This window comes from Columba livia, chromosome 7 (assembly GCF_036013475.1).
Source record: "Columba livia isolate bColLiv1 breed racing homer chromosome 7, bColLiv1.pat.W.v2, whole genome shotgun sequence".
Lineage (NCBI taxonomy): Eukaryota > Metazoa > Chordata > Aves > Columbiformes > Columbidae > Columba > Columba livia.
Genome location: NC_088608.1, coordinates 6,329,544 through 6,345,647, shown reverse-complemented (window position 1 = coordinate 6,345,647; position 16,104 = coordinate 6,329,544). Strand labels below are relative to the sequence as shown.

At 40.6% G+C, this 16,104-nt stretch overlaps 1 long non-coding RNA gene across 3 annotated transcripts in view; it reads right to left on the bottom strand.

Moving 5' to 3' along the window:
* LOC135580003 (uncharacterized) overlaps positions 1-16,104 on the bottom strand; it is a 125,753-nt gene that overhangs the window by 11,274 nt on the left and 98,375 nt on the right. For all 3 annotated transcript variants that reach the window (XR_010473969.1, XR_010473970.1, XR_010473968.1), the window contains 2 exons: positions 8,451-8,633; positions 4,815-4,986 (listed from right to left, as the gene is read on the bottom strand). This is a non-coding gene — a long non-coding RNA (uncharacterized LOC135580003). The remainder of the gene's footprint in view (positions 1-4,814; positions 4,987-8,450; positions 8,634-16,104) is intronic.

Sequence of the window (16,104 nt, the reverse complement as noted above, 5' to 3'; positions counted from 1 at the left end):
TGGAGACAATATACAGTCTGGAATTCATCAAAGTCAGAGCAGCATCACGAGTCCATCGCAGGCTGCCACATGTGCTCTCCACCAGCCATTCAGAACGTCTTTAATCTCCAGTTTACCTTGCCTGTAACACAGGCTGACTCCTTACATGTATTTTTAAATCCCCCCTTTTTTCCCATTGTAATTCAGAATTAGAGACTCTCTTCTCTGTTGCACAGTGTTTATTTTGTTCCATGCTGATTTGTAGTGTCCCTTATGAGCAGTTAACAAGATGCCAATTAATCATGCAAATGAGAAGAAATAGATATGCAGATGATTGCACTACACAGAGCTAAGATTTAGGACTTCATATAGTTAACTGTCTCTTATTTGATTCCTTTATTTTTTTGTTAATGATTTCCATGAATTTCTGATTATGCTGTTAAAGATAAACAGATGCTCAAGACCTCAATTTCATCATAGCTTTACTGGTACTGTAAAGACACATATCTGGCAGGACATACTTCACATTAGATGCAAAGAAATATGCTTGTGTGTAATTGCCTCTTGTCTCGGCGCACATCGGCAAATCCAACATTCCTCTGGAACATGGTGCTTTTGGAAATACACAAAGTAACTTTGCAGTTCTAAAGGGATAAATATCATTTTGTGGCCACTCCGGACATTGTACCAACAGATAACGTGGTATTTGCACCCTCAGTCAGAGTCCTCCTTAGTCATGGATGAAGTTTGGGAACATATTTAAGATTTCAGAACAAAACTCCCAAATTGTCGATACACACGTTGGCAACGTTGCTTGGCAGAAAATGAGGCTTGGCTCAGAAAAGCTTACACACACACAGCAGCATTAGGACTTCAACTCAGGTCATCATCAGAAAAACCACAAAGAATATCAAGCCTGCTAAACCCCAGTATTTTTTTCATCATCAGGCAAAGAGACTCAGGGCTTCCATATTAAAGTCTCCTAGAGAACTGATCAAGGACAACCACATAATTTCCCTTGCACGATTGTTTAGAAGGATAAATCTGAGTAATCGCATAGATTTAGGACTGGGAGAGAGAAGAGTATTGCTTATGATGACCGAAACGTGAACTCACAAGCAGAGAGCCAGACAAGGGGCGGCAGTGCTGTCACATCTCTGCTGAGGACATTTCCTTGGCTGCCAGGCTGCCCGGATCAGCCGGTTCGGGCTCTGTGGGTGCGGGTATTTCAGGATGCTCTGGCTACCCAGCTGTGTTTTGAGGTGAGGGGACCAGATCAAAGGGGTGTAAGCCTGGGGAGAGGCTGCAGGCACCAGCAGGCTCTTGGAGGATCTTCCTTGAGGAGATACCTCCAGTCCCCCAAATCACCCACTGAAGGTGAATCTCCTCCATCCTGGACACAATTACAGAAATCCCACAGCAAGAATGAGGAGGTCCCTGGGAGGGTACAACATGGCAGCAGCAGGGCTCGGGGACAGGGCTGGTGGCCACACGGCTCCTCCTGCAAAGCCGCATCCTGTAGCACTGCCCCGGGGGACTGTGCAGTCCTCGCATGTCCTTCCCTCTCACATCCATTGGGAATTTCCCCTCGTTAATTTGATTCTGCAGTTCTGTGTTTTCCTGAGTATACCCATTGATTTTGCTTTCTTCTTTTTTTTCCCTCTCTCTGTTTTTTTTTTTCTGGCAAAACTTATCCAGTGATTATTTGAAACACTGCAGAAGCATCTGGGGAGTTTCTCTTGCACTGTTATGATTTAGGCTTGGAATTGCTTAATTGCTGTTTCCTGTACTTCTCATTTTCAGTTCCCTAATGACTGTATCAATTTGTTGCCTGTTATTCCCAATGACAGGGCAGTGTTTTGTGTGCATGCTTCAACAAGACATTTTTAAATCTTTTTTCTGCAAGCTGCAGAAGGATCTAGCCTTTCGTCCTGATTTGCTCCTTGTTCCTGTTGGCCGTGAGCAATTCTCACGTACAACAGCGATGGATGCAGGCAAGATTACATTTGGCCAATATCCGAATACCACTAAGCATGCTCAAAGTTTTGCTAGGTTTTCCTATCACATTTTGCTTTTAATTTAAGTGATGAATTACTGATGGAATTCTATAGGTTTGTTTTTTTTTTTTTTTGGTGAGGAATTTCAGTAATTATAATGTTATAAAGATTTTGAGTTAAAACATACATAGATAGCAAAACAGTAAGGACGACAGGAAGGCAGAATATCAGTGACGTGAACAAGTGAGAGAAGAGAAAAACAAAACAGGCATAAATTAACTCACACTTTTACTAGGTTAAATTAGACATCAGTCCCCAAAACTCAATGCTACAATGTTGGTGAGATGAATGATCAAATCCAGGATGTGTATTTACTATTTAAGTAGTTCTTAACCTTAGGACAAATACCCTGCCGTTTGATGCAGTTCCCCAGGATAAAGCACGGACTTCCTTCAAGTTAAATTTGTGCTACAGTTTTGCGGCTATTTAGTAGTGCAATACAAAGGTAACTCATAGTTCACTTTACATATCACTAAGTAATTTTCCTACTGGAAACAGCTCACTTGTTTTCTCTGTTCATTTTCTGTTGTCCTTTGCTTTCAATGCCCAGTTCTGCATTTTAGCACTGAAAGGTGAGGAATAAAGACCTGTTTCAGACCACTCTTTACCATCTTGTGTTCCTAGGTGTTAATGTGCTACATACAAGCTGATTTTGGTTTAGGAGGGATTCAGAGTTGTCTCTGCTGTCAGTACAACCTGAGGAGTTGGTTGAAAAATCCTCATTTTTATTTGCTCTTTTATGTTGATGGGCACTTTAACGTAACATCAGTCAAACACAAGCTAAACTTTACCGCTAAAGTCTGTTAGGTGAATGTATTTGAAAATAGGAATAGTGCTAATAACTTATTTTAAAATTGATTTATCATACTGATTATTGGGAGTAGTAACATTTAAAAATGGGTTATGACTAGAAGAAGTCAAGCTTATGAATTGAATGATGTCCGACGTAGCGTTATCTACCTGAAACTATATGGCAGGTTTTTTAGAAGATGACAGGCAGTAACCAGTGTTGAGAAGGAGACTCCTCTTGGCTCCGAGTGCTAATGGAGGACTCTCAGCATATGTTCCTCCAAGAAATTTGCATGAAGTTGGAAAAGCAAATGCTAACGATGCCTTCATAAATTCTCTTCTTTCCTGGCTCTAATGGAGTCATTTCAGGCTTCTGACACCTTGGATTATTACTTGATCACAGTATCGAACAGAAGCTGCTGATACTAATGGTCACTGATATTTCTTAACCTTACAAAGCAGGATTTGATATGTGTAGTGTGCTACAAGCACAGCTTCAGCAGGGATGTAAGGCTTCCTCCAGAAGTATGACCTCTTGTTGATTTTCAATAGACAACAAACATTCTGTTTTCATTACATAATTTACTACCTTTATCAATTTTGCTTTATTTCATTTAAACTCACTTTCAACAATCATCTGCATTATTATATTTTTCAGGAAATAATGTCTGGGTCCACTGGTCAAAGTCCCAAGCGAGTTAGACCCAGAGGGCTTTGAGCTCCTCCATTTTACATGCATCATCTCAAAGGTGTCGTCCCATACATGAAATTTTGATAACCTGCAGGTTATTTGAAAAGGTCAAGTCACAGTTCCAGGACTCAGACCCGAGAGCAGACTGTCCATTGTGTATTTTATCTCTTAGCACAGCTATCAGTTGAGCACCTGAATAACTTACAGGTTGCACTGTAATTTGATATATATTCACATAAAGGGAAAGCTTAAAACTCAAATAATTGCCAGTCAGAAAAATAGCTGGACAAATACCAATTTTTGCCTAATTTTATTCAAAGCATTTACAGCTTACTTGGTTACTTTGATCTGCTGCATTGGGTCAAAATACCCACCAAGCACTTTTTGTTGTGTTTGAGGCATGTATTTAAAATTAGCTTAGACAAGGTGCATTACCCTTGAATTATCTGTGTGAGCTAAAGCAAAGCAGATGCAGAAAGAATGTGATTATCCTGGTAATGTTTGTGAAACAGATGCGAGCACTAGCAGTAGAATAAAGCACCCTTCTATGTTATTAATGTTGTTGCCACCAGGTTAATAATACACTGCACATCCACCAGCTCCTTACTCAGTCTACTGGGTAGATATGTGAAAAAATATTGCTAGGAAAAGGTCATATCAGAAATATCTTTCTAAAATAAGGTTTACCCATTGAAACACTGAACAGACTTTGGCTTCTGACTCCTACAGCATCACAACCCACAGGTCAGAAAAAATCAAGAATCACATTTCTGTTCACTTGCTTTTTCAATCTGTTTTCCCTCAATACAACACATTCTAAAAGGACAAAACCCAAGCACAAACTACATGATGAGACCAGACATGATCCAGGCTCCCCTCTCTGTGAGAATTTAGCCATTTGTCTCAAGTTTACCATAGGTTTGGCAATTGTTGAAGCCACATGAAGGGAGAGAAGGTGCACAGATACACATCCCCCCTGGCAGCAGCCCTGTGCCCAGCTTGCACCAGTTGTGTGGGTGCCAGAGAGAGGTGGGAGCAGCCAAATCATCTCTAGGGTTGGCAGCCAAGGTCCTTGTGGGGCAATTTGTTCTGCCTAAGGGTGGTGAGGTGACAGACAGTTGCTTACGTTTTGTTGCAAAGTGCCTGGAAGTGGCCGGTAGATGCTCTAGTCTGGTTAATTAGCACATTCGTCTTGCCTTCCCCATCAAGGATCACTTTGTCCAGCTCAGGAGCCATGTCCTGAACTGTGTAGCCCACTTCAGAAAATCCCCAGACATCCTGGTTCGGTACAGTCCTACCTGCTTCAGGGTCTGGTTTCACTCCTGTGCAAACTGGGTTGGAGCTGTGGCCTCCCTTAGCAGCCCTTCTTTCCACCCTGCCCGAAGGTGCTGTACTACAGAGCACCTGCCAGCTTGCTTGGTCCATTCATAGGTAACGCAAACGATAAAGGTTCTTCATCCTTCTCTGTCACTGGCAATAAAAAAACCACATGTGAATCTAGTGCTGTGCAAGGCACCAAGTCATTCCTGATGCAGAGCTATGATATGAGATGAAGCGAGAATGTAAGGATTTGTGTACCTTAACACTTAGCCCACAGTAGGCTGGCATCTGTGGGCATTTTTCTAGGCATGTTTCCTTCACTGATTTCAATCCCAGGTTAAAAAATAAATAAATAAATAAATCTGTAAAGACATCACGCATTCGCCTACTAAAGAAAATTGCAAAGGAAAGATAAAAAACATATATATTTCTGTCACCAGGCTTCTAGGGAATAAGTACAGAGCTCTATCTTACTCTTCAACACTGCATAAGAAATAGAATGCAAAATTTCCTCCTTGAAATACTTTGGCACAAACAACTATTCTGCACTATTTGTTTAGAAATCCAGTGGGGCTTCACTGAATAAAAGCCAGTATCTTCATACTGGTAGTTGAAATAAGAACTAATTTCATGCACAATTGGCAGCACAGAAGGAACTTCCTTGATATCCAAAGAGCAAAAGATTTTATGAGGCTGCATATGTATTTATGATTATTTAAGGTTCTTGTTATAATGAGTATCCTTTAAGGAGAGGAATTTTGTATTTTAATTTGCATAAAGACAATAAAAACTCTTTGAGAAGCAATTTCTCTCTATATAAAAAGTGAGAACATAGCACCTTAGTGGCACAGACATCTGTTACTTAAGCAGATGCCACCATGTAAACTCCATCAAGCAACACTATCCACCAATCAGAAACCACCCAAACTACCTCTGCAGCCAATATCCAGTGGGTGGCTGGGAGCCTCCAAAACAGGTTGAGAAATGATGGGCTTTTCTTCAATATCCTCATTAAGCATGCAGTGGTATTTATTTGTTCATCGTTAATGAACGCTACTGTATCGTATGGCTCCGCAGCAGCACTTTGGTATAAAGTTAATCCCCATGATCTACAATCTGCAATTCTTGCTCCTGAGATTCATATCAAAGGAGCGCCAGCCCTTCAATACATGAGATAAATAACCACTGCTTTGTTTCTCATTATGACTGTGGTGTAACGTCCTCATTCGGGAGCTGATGTATCAATATCTCCGAAAGAGATTAAATATTGCCTGCTTAAGAGCTACACGCAGTGATACAAACTCAGGGGACTGTATTCAACAGCTGAGCAGCACCGACGAAGTTGGGGGATGATAAGCCCTTTCTGAAGTTAGCTTACACTTTAAATCAGGAGTTCATGAAAGGCATTAAGAAAAACTATTATATTACTAGAATGGATGGCAGTACAGTTTATGTTACACCTTGAAGTAAGCAGTAGGATTTTCAATCACTTGATAACCTTGAAACTGCTAAGGTATCAAATTGCTATCATGAATATTGTGTAGGAACAGAAATAACTCAGAAAGCTGCCTTTGTGAATAATAATGTGGGAGAGAGCAATGTTCTTCTGGGCTGGACTCACAATAGCACCAACAAGCAAATATACATGAAGGCAAAGTATGTACTTAAACAAGTGTATTTGCATTTGACTATATATCGATCAGTTATCAGCACAGCTGCATCTTACCTGACCCACAGAGAAAATAAAGAGCTGGCTAGATAACTTTGCCATGCAGGAAAAAGAAACTGCAACTGAACTGAACTATGTGCAAGTGAAACTATTAGGATAAAATCCCCTATACTTTGATAGGCATTGCATCTTGAACAGAGTATTTTTAAAAATATGCACAGTACAAATCCTACCATGCACAAATTTGATTTAGAAACCCAAACAACGTATCTTCCTGGTTTGCATGCAAGACATTTTAATAAATCCTGTTCTGATTTCATTCACACTGGATAAAAATGCAGAGATTTCCTGGGTAACAGAAACCTGAGGCAGCCTTCCAGACTCCCATGTTTATGTCCTGAATCAGTGGAGTTTATACCAAACTCCTTTTTGTGTTCTGAAGTACAACATGGTTTTAGTCTTGTGGCATTTCAGGTGACACAGCCTACTGAGATCATCTGACAGCCATGTGAAAACTCAATGTCTGGAGTGATTCATCATTGTGTCAGATTGTCCTGCACTTTGTCACAATGACTGACAATAGGGGAAACTTGGAAATAATACAAAGATTCAACGCTCGCTGATAATGCCTGCATTGTGATTAGAGCAGGCGGCGAGTGTGTGAGGAGAATGTTAATTCTGTCCCCCACCCCCATTTCATACTGCTTTTGCTTTCAACAGCTGGGCGTCTGTGCTTGCTTTCTTAATCTTCGCTCCTGTGGCATTTTTAAGCGGAGAACCGTTTTTTCCAGTGTGTGAAAGAGCCTTTTATGACATATGCAAAAAGAGGCAATATCGTGCCGAAGGGTTAATTCTGCCAGCAATGGTAGGCACTGCTTGCCCAGAAGCATCTCTGGGTGGATGTGCCCTTCCCTCCTGAATCATAACCTTATCAGGGTTTCTTACCAGCACCTGAAATAACATTTTCAGCAGTAATTCCAGGAATGCTATAAAACCCAGCAAGCACACGTGAATTTGCATGTGGAGCATGATCTTCCAGAAAAGTCTTATAAAAATGATTATGGAGACATTTTTCCTGTCTTTTGCATTGACTTGAAATAAAGGTTTAAGGTAATTGCTGACTCGACAGGGTATTGACACACAAACAGCCAGGAAAAACTGGTTGCCGCAACTTTCACGCTTTAAAGCTCCTCAACTTTTATCAGTGTTCACAGCAACAACATCAAAGACCATGGACTCAGCTGCGTAATTAATTGGGAGGAAAAGAGAGGCCCTTTCCGAGTGCTCCAGCTGTCCAAGTTATTTTGCTGGGTAAAGAACTGAGGGGGGGAAGGAAACAAAAAAAAACCCCAAAACAAACAAACAAAAGCAACAGCAGGAAGAACCAGCAAGTGAAACATTGCTGCCTCTACCAAAGTAACAAAAGCAGCAAAATTTCTCAGATTTCTGAATATATAAGAGGGGCAAGTGGCTCTGGTTTGTGGCCCCTGCCCAGTGGCAACCAACCACTCGGTCCCTCCTTCAACTCTGCCTTTGCTGCTGCTTCTGCCAGGAAGAGGCTCAGGAGGGAGGCTGGTCCAGAAACTGAGCAAAAAGCACATTTAGAAAGGACAAGACAGCAGTAGCACTGAGCTTGGCAGATAATGGAAATTCTATTTTGTCCCCATTTTAAAAATTGAGGAGTGCAAATTTCCCTGAACAATATGACTTGCTTACAAGCTCAGAGGGTATTTATAATTTCAGAACTGAATCTCACAAACAACTCACTTAATTCAATGTGCACCAAGATGCTTTAGAAGCTGGGCCCCTCAGAAATGAAAATAAAAGAAAAATGAATTTCTGATGGAAGAAAAAAAATGATCCAGTTATCTAATTGGCACTAGCAATGTATTTTTCTTTAAGCAAGTACCAAGCTTAAATATATTCAGAAAAAATACGCGCAAACCTCCTGCAGCCTGATACTCTGCTGTAAGCCACTGGGTCTTTGTATGAAGAGCTGAACGATGCCAAAACTGGTCCAACGCATTGGAGAAAAACCAGGATTTGATTCTGGTCTTGCTTATGCTGATATAAAACTGAAAAATGACACAGACCGAGGTGGAGTCACTGTCAACTTGCACTGGTGCACCTGAAAGAAAATGAGACCAGATCAGAAAACAAATGATGGAAAGTTACGTCATTTCCAGCGAGCACAGCTCAGTGTGGGTCAGGTTTGTGTGAGCTGAAAGCTGAGGGGACTTAGGTTGCTTATATTGGAACATAAAAGCTTTTTTATTGCAATCCACTAGCATTTTGTCCCTAACAAATACGGGCACACAGCTTAAAAACGTTTAATGAATTGGTACATTAATTTAAGCTCAATAACACATTTCCATCTCTAACTGTAATACTGCTCGGTGAACACAAGTATGTGGTTTATTTGCTGAATATGGTTAATTTCAGGATGGTGAGTGAGGACGCAAGAACAGGGTAGATGTTAAAATGGGTCTACACAGTAAATGATCCATAGATTAGAAAGATGTCAGAAGTTATCCATTAAATAAAGCTCCACAAACATGGCGAGTCGAGGGAAAGAATGACTTTATTGACGCTGAAAAATCTCATTGCTCACTTCATTTTCTTTGAAAAGAAGGGTAAGAAAAACAGATACATTTTTTTCACTCTGTTGCTTTAGCAAGATGACTTTGAACCATCAGCTTAAGGTCTCTGGACCTTTAACTTGTGACAACGGTGATGGAAGACGCAAGTTTCCTAAAATGTCTTAACAACCACAGCAGCATCTGTCCATGTAGATATTAAAGATATAGCCAGTGAAAGCAATACAAATCCACAATGAGATTACATTTTAAACAGCTCAGAAACAACTGCTGGGTTCAGTCATTCAGGTGAAAACATTGCTGACCTTTGAACTACCCATTACATTTTTTCCCCAGTTGTTTCTTTCTTATAATTAACATGTAGTACCAAGGCTTTTATATTTATTTATTTATTTTTACAAAAAGCACTCCACCTTACAGATTGCAATTATATCTGAAATATTTTAATATTAGGAAAACAGCAAAAAATAAAGAGCAGTTTCATTTTTAATGTTCCAGTTTAATTAAGAAAGTGTTCAAGTAATTTAAAAATGTAGGCATTAAAATACCAATTAAGCTTTAGGCAAGTTTTCCTATTAATTTTGATGACATCAATACAGGGTTGTCACACAGAGGTGACCCCTTAGAAATAGGTTATTTTGAGCATTACATTTGGCTATACTAGTGTTGAGAGAAAATGAATTAATTTATGAAGAAACTACACCTATTTGCTAATCCCAACAAGCTGAGCATTGAGAACCTCGCTGCAGTTCTCACAACAAGTAACTTAGCAAATGTGACCTCCTTTTGAGGTTTTAATTACCATTTTCATTTCTCAGATGTCCACTCTGAGTGGCCATCTTGTTGAAAAGTGAAAATATTTAAACATAGTTTTAACTGTGCGTGATGAACGCAACCAAAATCTATTCTAAAGTGTAGTAACTATCCTAAATCATTTATTGTTCTAATTCTTTGTTGACAGCTAAATAATAAATGTATCATTTTAACACATTAAAATTCATTTATGGCTCGAAACTCTAATGCAGGAACACTCAGGTTTTCACGGGTGGCAGTAACATTAAGAAAGCAGAACTCCATGCATCTCACCTGAGTACTTACAATTAAAATTTTGTGGGTAGCCGGGCCCATTAAAAGGCTCAGGATAGATTACATTGCAGGAACAGTTACTGGAAGTATTCTTATGGACCCAGAGAAACTAAGTCTTAAAGTCAGCCTGGTTATGATGGATTTAAGTTTAAATTAATCTCATTTCATTTTAGATCTTAAATTGCTTAATGAGGCTGAAATATGCTTTATTTCAGGGAAGTTGTACTGATCTGGATGAGGAACAGAATTTATGCTGACTTTCGAGTCAAGTGCAAATACCACCATCACTTCTTCATTACCACGTTAACTGGTGTGATCTATTCTGCTCAGCAGAACTTGAACAAAATGTCAGGTTCCTAAATGAAGAAGCTCCTGGCTCTCTGCGAGAAACAGGCTGATTGGTTAAAAGTACTTCAACCTTTATTTAATTCATGCCTTATAAGTGCTCTTTGGCAGGAGCTCTTGGGATCTGATCTTATGTCGCACTTACTGAAACTCATTTAATTATTTGCAGCTGAGGAGGGCAGGGAGATGGTTATCACACAGGGAGAATCTAATCCTCTTCTTTATCAGCTTAAACTCCAAAACAGGGAAGTTGGTTAGGATTCCTCTACTTACCTCAGTCCCATCGCCTGTTAACTTCTATGTCAGTACATGACCCTTTCCTTTTGGTGGATGCTTTGTAGGGGGGTGATTTTTTCCAGAGATTAAGAGGGGTTTTGCAAGCACATGGCCACAGTCTCCCTGAACACAGTCCCTGTCCTGGAAATCTCTAACCTGCTGCTCCTTCCTATGCTTCAGTCGGCAACAAAGTCCTTAACGTTGGGATTGCCAATATCCCCAGTGGTGGTTTAAGCTGCTGGATGAAATGAGTGGAGCAATTTGGATACCCTGCAAACTCAAGCAGCCATTGCCAAAGCAGGGACCTTGTGTTCTTGCTGCCACGACGATGCAAGGGGCTGTGGCCTCAGTGCCTCTGGAGCACAGATTAACATCAAGTTTTAATAAAGACCAAAGTCCCGTCAGAGATTTCTAAGTGTTTTTCACAGATCCTTGGTGGAAAAAAAAGAAATCGTATACTTTGTACTGAAGAGTGGGAAAAGGCAAACCCACACATATTCTGCCATTACGAGCAGAAGATAAAATGCGTTTGATGGAAAGCACACGCAGAATATGGGATTCAGCCTGAGGTTAAAGACAGAATCAGTGACTTTTATAGCTTTAAAAATTGGCTTTATGACTATCATTAAATTAAAGCATCTCTCCTCATGGGGGACTTCTGTTTCATCAGGGGTTGCATATCTCTTAGCACAATTAGTCACCTCCGAAGTGCTGTCATCATAAAACCTATTCTTTTAAATTGTAACTTAAAAATATCAGAGAGAAAAAAAAATGCAACACATTTTGGAAGATGTTCAGTAGCACTGAGTCGTAGACCAGGATGGTTAGATTTATGATAAATTCTTATCTGCGTGATTCTCTTTTTATAAATTCCACCCTGAACAACATATAATATACATGGTATAAATGTTTCCTTTGAAAACTTTTGTACGCTTCACGATTACATAGCTTAAGAAATTTAGAAGCCTTGGGCAAGCAAGCTAACGCATAAGACTAACGCTTAGGAATTGTTTGTATGCTTGGTTTGTTTTACAGTGCATTTGGTCTTTAGTTTTGATTGGATTGTCTTACTGAAACATGAAGGGCATTTAGAAAGTATGGAAGTGAATAGGATACATTTGCAACTATATGCCCAAAAGCAAGATCTTAATGTCAGAAGTAAATTATAACAACTTACATTGCTGATGACATACATTATAATTCAAAGCTTGGCAAACCACATCAAGGTTGTTCTTACCATGATCTGACAAAAATGTCTTTAAAGCCTTGTGTTTTTCAGGTTTACAGTAACCAGACTTTATTTATGCCAGGAATTTCATAAATTAAAAGCAAGCATTAGCAAAGATAAACCTATTTTTATAAAGTTTGGTGAACCTCTGCAAAAATTAAAACATTTATGCCAGTAATCCTAAGAGCAGGATGGTCCCAGTTGTAAGAGAATTTTCCTCCATTACCTTTTACTATGGCATCTTTGGGTAACCTTGAAGTGTTTTCTAGAGATGGATTTAGGGAGTTGAGTCTAAACTTGCTGCCTATAGCTGAAGGTATCTCAGGTCTGGAAGCAGTTCCGCTAGTGACACGGGATGTACAAATGTGTGAAGTTCTGCTTGTGAACAGCAAAGAAGCACATGGGAGTTCACACTCCCCCAGCACACAGCAGCTCTCTCCTGTGTGCATCCCAAAGGACCTTCTGGCTCAGCACCACCCCACAGGGACACAGTCTTGCAGAAGGACTTGGCTTAAGCTCAGGATTCGTGGTGGAATGGGCAGGAGACGAACCCTTACCGATCCTTTATCCATGCCAAACCAGCCGTAGTGCTCAGGCAAAGGGTGTGTTACATAGAGCTCACTGCTCTGTCTCTGGCAGTAGCCCTGGGAAGTGGCAGGGCCAGAGCAGTTCTTGCCGTGTGGCTCGTTAAGCTGACAGGAGTATCCATATGCACCCCTTGAATGTGACTGCAGCCTCCAACAACCTGCAGTTTCCAGACTTTCTTTGCAAAGGGTGATTTCTCCATATTCCTTAATCCTTAGAAAATTTGTCTTCCATGGATTTGTCTGGCCTTCCCCAAACCCACCTAAACCTTCAGCATCCACAGCCTTTTCTGGCAAGGAGCTCCAAAGTTAAATCACAGGTTTGGTGGGGAAAAAAAACCAAAACAAACACCCTCCACCCCCCCACACCTAACAAAACCCCACAACTTTTGTTTGTTTTAAACCTGCTCTTGTTTTGGTAGAGGGACTGGAAAGCCCCTGCTCACCCTCTCCCTGCCATTTTCCATTTTATACATTTTTGTCATATTCCCCATCATGCTTTTTCCGAGCTGAAGTGTTCCAGTTTGCCTCCTTTGTAAAGAAAAGCCTTTCCAGCAGCATAACTCATTCATCTCACAGATATCTGATTCAATGCCTGATGTCTCCAGTGGGATTAAACCCCAAATCTCCCATTATGGTGATTTGACACCAAGTTTCTCTCCTGAGTAAAGTGAAACTCTCCCTCTGCTTCAGTTTTTATATAAACAGGAGAGAGAAGGCAGGATGTGACAGCAGCCACTTCCTGCAGGCTCCTGTTGGGGCACTTAGAGGAATAATGGACTTGTGTTTCAGTCCCTGCTCTGCTAAATACTCCCGTGTCACACTGATTATTCAAGGCTCAGGGACCTTTCACTCCGATGAATGAGAGTCTGGTTTAACCGCCGGGTGAATGACGATGAGGAGCAAGGTGATTGCTCCCAATTTACTCTGGTGGAAATGGCTACCACTTTAGAATCAGGCCCACCAAAAAACCAAACATAAAAATATTCACAACCCTTAAACATAATAAGCCTGATTTGTCTTCATTTCAGCTGCAATCAGCGAGAAACAGCCGTGCTGAAGTAAGCCTGAATGAAACATGAGATGGCATATTTAGGTTAACAATGGCTGAATTACTCTAGGTTTAGATTCTAGCGCAGGATTTTAGTAAAAAAGGATCCATGCCGTCACTGTGTCCAGATGCTGGAACTGCAAGCTCCTGGCATGAGTGCCACAACATTGTCACACCAGCCCCCAGCAGCCAGGGTTTGGGCTGGGGGAGGCTGGGGGACAGTCCCTCAGGTGGGCTGGGGACACCCTGCTTTGAGCACCGGTGCTCAGAGCTGCAGCTGGTTTGAATCTCCTGCTCCTGAGCATCTCCAACTCCTGAACTTCCCATCAAGCCCAAATTTATACCTAGTCTATCACTAAACTCCATGGGGGTTTTATTTATTCTGGAAGTGTACACATACCAAACTAGGTCTATTCTCTCAGCAGAGCACAAGAGATTTTTGTTTTAAAATGCACACAATATTATCATTAGTTTTCTAAAAAACCTAAATATCCCTGAGGAAAGTCTACTATAAGTAAAGAAAGTTTAGCAAACTAAAATCCCTTAAAAACCACGCTATCTACCTTTAAAAAGAGTAGTAGTTTTTATATACCATTGTTTGCCAATGATGTTGACTGTGAAGTAGCATTCTGCTTTCATTCTGGTTCATAGACAGAACTTTGTGTGTGTGTGTAGCTTGTTGACAGCACATGCACAGCAACTCTGCTCTGGGCTCTGCTGGTCCAAACAAGAAATTAAAAGGGAGTTGTGATATGGAAAATTAAAAAGTGTCAACAGTTACAAAAAAATCTATTCAATTCATGGTGCTGGTACCTCCCTGAAAATAAACTAATAAAAATGCCTCTGAAATCTCATGACAACTCTGAACACTCATCAGTGCTATCATGATTTGCTGTACTATTTAAATGTGCTTAAAGTGGAAGCAAAGCCCAGGCACAATATTTCAAGGCAGTGAGCTCTTAGTGACCAATGCAAAGCATTGTTATCACTCACTAAGCGCTTCTTTCTCTGGGTTGGGGGCCTGGGGAGGGTTTGGTTTGGTTGGGTTTTTGTTAGCTTGTTTTTGTTGGGGTGTTTTGGGGGTTTGGGATTTGTTGTTGGGGGGGTTGTTGGTTGGTTTTGGGGACTTTGTTTTGTGTTGTGTTTGTTGTTGTTGTTGTTTGGGGTTTTGTTTGTTTGGTTTTGTTCATTTGTTGTTAATTGCTTTCTTTACTAAGACAGTGGCAACCCATCAGTCCTGTGCTCCATGGACCAGGATCTACTAAATCTAGACCCTTGGGGTGCAGTCTTGAATCTGAGGATACCAAAATCAAGCTTTGTATCACTAGAACTGTGTCTGTCTCCTAGATCCACTAAGGCATCCACAAAGTAATGGGATGGGCTGCAAGTGTGTGGTTTGAAATTCCTGTCTGAGTTCTCCTTTTTCATTCTTACATCTGGCTATACCAAATGCATGTTTCTTAATTCAGACATTGTTCTCACATGTCCTGTGAGTCTGTGCTTGACCTTTTACCAGCAAAAAGTCTTAACTTAATGGAAAAGACACACTTGTTTCAGGAAAATATATTTAAAATCACCTTGCACTTCCCAAGAAACAGACTATCATCCTAGTTTTACACCCTAACATCACATTTACTCTAACAATCAAATCATTCCTCCGTACATGAGAGAATTTTTTCCTCTTGAGTCAGTCTCAGAGAAACGGTCACTGGGTTCAAACTCTGGGCAGAGGAAACATCTCCCGGTTCTGCAAACACCAGGAAATGGCACTGTGGAGTGGAAGAGCACACACCCAACATCAATACTATCACCTGCTGTCCTAGAAGGTGGGAATAAGGTGATTTGGCTTCAGCTTGTCTTGCTCAAGACTTAGGACAGCAGTTGCTAATAGGAAGGAAATAATGCCTGGCGATTTACGACTATATGACAGTTTAGGTAAGTAGATATTAGCTAGACATTGACATTAATGCCATTGATTACCATCACCATAATTAGACCAAGAATCAAGATTTTCTGGTAGAATTTTCTCAGCTAATCTCTAGTCTGGCAGGTAAATGCAAACAGACAAGTATTTCTTCAATATGGTATTTAAGCACCTAAAAAACTCCCAAACCACAGTTATCCCAATGACGTGACAAGCATCGACTATCCTCTCAAGCAGGCTCCCATAAATCTAAGAATTAACCTGTGTGGCATGTGACAAAGTTTTGATTAGAAGAAAATTAACATATTCAAACTCTGTTACACAGACATGATCTGGATCCAAAATGTTTAGTCCTTCCTTTTTAATAATGAAGCAAATTTGGATACGAGTGCTTCCTTAGCTTAAGGAGTCCCAAATTCAGACAAATTTATACCAATGACAGAGGCTGAAAACTACCAACCTTGAGAGCTGAAGCCCAGCAGTTCTGCACACTAAGGCTTTTACCTCT